General features: G+C 48.1%; 1 pseudogene; it reads right to left on the bottom strand.

The window, feature by feature from the left end:
* Positions 1–723: 723 nt before the first annotated feature.
* Positions 724–843, bottom strand: LOC136646284 (5S ribosomal RNA; annotated as a pseudogene).
* Positions 844–3087: the final 2244 nt, after the last annotated feature.

Raw genomic sequence — 3087 nt, 5'->3', positions numbered from 1 at the left:
TTTATATGTCTCAATCATGTCCCCCCTCAGGCGCCTCTTTTCTAGGCTGAAGAGGCCCAAACGCCATAGCCTTTCCCCATAAGGAAGGTGCCCCAGCCCAGCAATCATCATAGTTGCCCTCTTTTGCACATTTTCCATTTCCACTATATTTCCATTTCAAGATGCGGTGACCAGAACTGGACACAATACTCCAGGTGTGGCCTTACCATCGATTTGTACAACGGCATTATAATATTAGCCGTTTTGTTCTCAATATCTTTTCTAATGATCCCAAGCATAGAATTGGCCTTCTTTATTGCCACTGCACATTGGGTCGACACTCATCAACCTGTCCACTACCACCCCAAGATCTCTCTCCTGATCTGTCACAGACAGCTCAGAACCCATCAGACTATATGTAAAGTTTTGATTTTTTTGCCCCAAGATGTATGACCTTACAATGCTTTTCAGACTAATGTAAACAAGAAAAAAAGTTGGAGTGTGGGTTGCATTACAGATCCAACCTTGTTATACACTGATTTTTTTATACATGGATTTGACTCAGCATGAATGGCTGCTGCAAATGAGAAGGAATGTGCTGGTCTCTGGAGAAGGGGAAAAATGCATCCCTTTAAAATCAGTTTAAAAAACTGCTTTTCTTACTGTTATAGAGACAGTCATGCAGGCGATTACAGATATAACCTAATTGGTTGGCAACCTTCAGTCTCGAAAGACTATGGTATAAGCCTACAGCACCTGGTATTCCCAAGTGGTCTCCCATCCAAGTACTAACCAGGCCTGACCCTGCTTAGCTTCCGAGATCAGACAAGATCAGGCATGTGCAGGGTAACAGTTGCTGCTCCCATTGGTTTTTCACCCATAGAAAAATCCATGGATTTTTCCATCTCAACATGATGAGAAAGGCCCTTTAAATTAAAGGAAAACTGTTGTTTAACAATAGCCTCATTAATGCAAGAGAGGGCAGCTGGCTGACAATCTATCAATCATTCTCTCTCCAGACACTTACAACACTCCCTTCCCATGAGCATGTGAAAGAAAGATATTAGCTTTGCTCTTAGTGAAGGGAGGAGTGAAACCTTTCTAAGTACCTGGAGAAAGACTGATTGATGGATTGTCTGCTTAATGACTCCATCTTACATCACAAGATCAGCAAGGCTGTTTTTAAATCACCTGGCAAAAGGACATTGTTTTTTAAATGGATTTGCTTTAATGCGATTATGGTCATCCACTTGGGTTTTGCCATCCACAAGGAATGGAACCCTCACAAATACAGGTGGAACCTATTTGTGTTAGTTCCATTCCGTGACTCGGCACGATTAACAAAAAATGTGTTGTGCTAAATGCCATAGAGTTATGCAAACATGCTGCAGCCTGACACTTCTGAATGGAAGGAAACTAAGGCAGCTGTTCTCAATCCCCTCCCCTCCGTACTCAGCTCTCCTGGTGCCAGCTGTCCTGCTTCTTTCACAGTTGGAATGGTGAGCTTGCTTGGGAAGCCTCATCCTCTGTGTCCCAGGAGGCCTCCCAACAGCGCTGCAGGTTCTCCTCCTCCTCTTCACTGCTGCTGCCCCTGCAGCCCTCCCTGGCCACCACCATCATGGAAGCTTCTCTGCCCCGGAGCATTCTGGGATTTGTAGTCCAGCTCTCTGCTCACCCTCACCTGTCTCTCCAAGGCTTCCCAAGGCTTGCTTGGGAAGGCTTGCTGGAGCAGGAGAGCCTGTATGGGGGGGGGGGGGGAGAATTCAGCAAACACTCCCTGGGTTTTTTAAAGCAATCCCTTCCCCTCCCCCCCTCCTGAGCCCTCTCCGTTGCCAGCTGTCGTGTGCGCGTGTGCACGCACTCCACCTTGCTGCATGTGTTCTGGTTACACAGGGTTTTTGGCCCCCCTCTTCAGCCTCTTTGCTGGCTCAGGGGATCCAGGAATGTTACTGTTCCTTCAAAAGGGGAACCTCTTCCAGGGCTCCAAAGCTATTCCCTGCCTGGGTGAGGCAGAGCCTTTTTGCAGTGTTTTGGGCTGCCTGGAAAAGGAGTGAGAGGCCACCACAGGACAAAGGAGGCAAAGGTGTGTACTTTCAGTACCCCCACCTCCATTCGAGTTGAGACAAATCTGCAGATAAAAAGATCTGTGGCTAAATAGACTGCACCTGTAATGGGATTCAGCCTGTATATTCTGGGTGAGATGATAATGAGTGAAGAAAAGAAATGTTCCTCTATGTCATGAGAATTTATCAGAATAACCTGAAAATATTATATTGTTTGTCTCTAAACTGACACTTCCATCACGAGAACTTTCAGTTGCAAAATGTTCCATTGAGAGCAAAGTGAGATTAGGATAAGTTAAAAGCCACACACTTAGGAAGTGCTGGATTTAACCATATGTGACTTCAGGAGCATCAGTTGCCTTAATCCAGGGGTCTCCAAACTTACTGCTGCTGTGATACCCTCAGAACCCAGAAGTGAGTGGTGGAGATGTGAAATGTGTCACATGATGTTGTCACTGCTTCTGAGTTTGGAGGCCTAACTTGAGCCTCAAAACAGCAGTAAGAGGTTCAGGGCAGGCGGAAGGGCTTTTCCCAGCACAGTTTTCACATGCTGCAGCTCTGCATGCCATGTTGAGCCTACTGCTGCTGTTTGGAGATTTGCACAACAGTGCCGCTGCCAGGCAGCAGGGGTCCTGAGACACCCACTAAGGGCCTGAACCTACGCAGTGTCGCAAATGTGCCATTAGAGGTAAGTAGGGGTGTAGGAGGAAGCAGAGGGAGGTGTTCTGGGGTGGGGAAGGGTGGGAAAGGCATGGCAGGGGGAGGGAGCAGGATGGGAGGGGCAGGACTGACTGAGCTCAGCTCTGCTGGATCTGGAGCCCCCATTGGGCCTCTTGGCCTGACACGGGACTTTGTTACTCTGCGCTGGCTAAATAGCTAATGCAGAATTGAATAGCCCCATTGCAGGGCTACTTTCCTTACCCAGGGAATGGGGATGAATGTCCCCTTTGCCCAAGGAGTTGCCGCCAGCTGCCAGACATGCTCAGGGTGCAGTGGCAGCCATTGTGGCACTGCAGCAGCCCAGCGCACTTGGGTGCAAGTGTCT

This window comes from Tiliqua scincoides, chromosome 3 (genome assembly GCF_035046505.1).
Source record: "Tiliqua scincoides isolate rTilSci1 chromosome 3, rTilSci1.hap2, whole genome shotgun sequence".
NCBI classification, from domain to species: domain Eukaryota; kingdom Metazoa; phylum Chordata; class Lepidosauria; order Squamata; family Scincidae; genus Tiliqua; species Tiliqua scincoides.
This window is presented reverse-complemented; position numbering and strand designations above follow the sequence as displayed.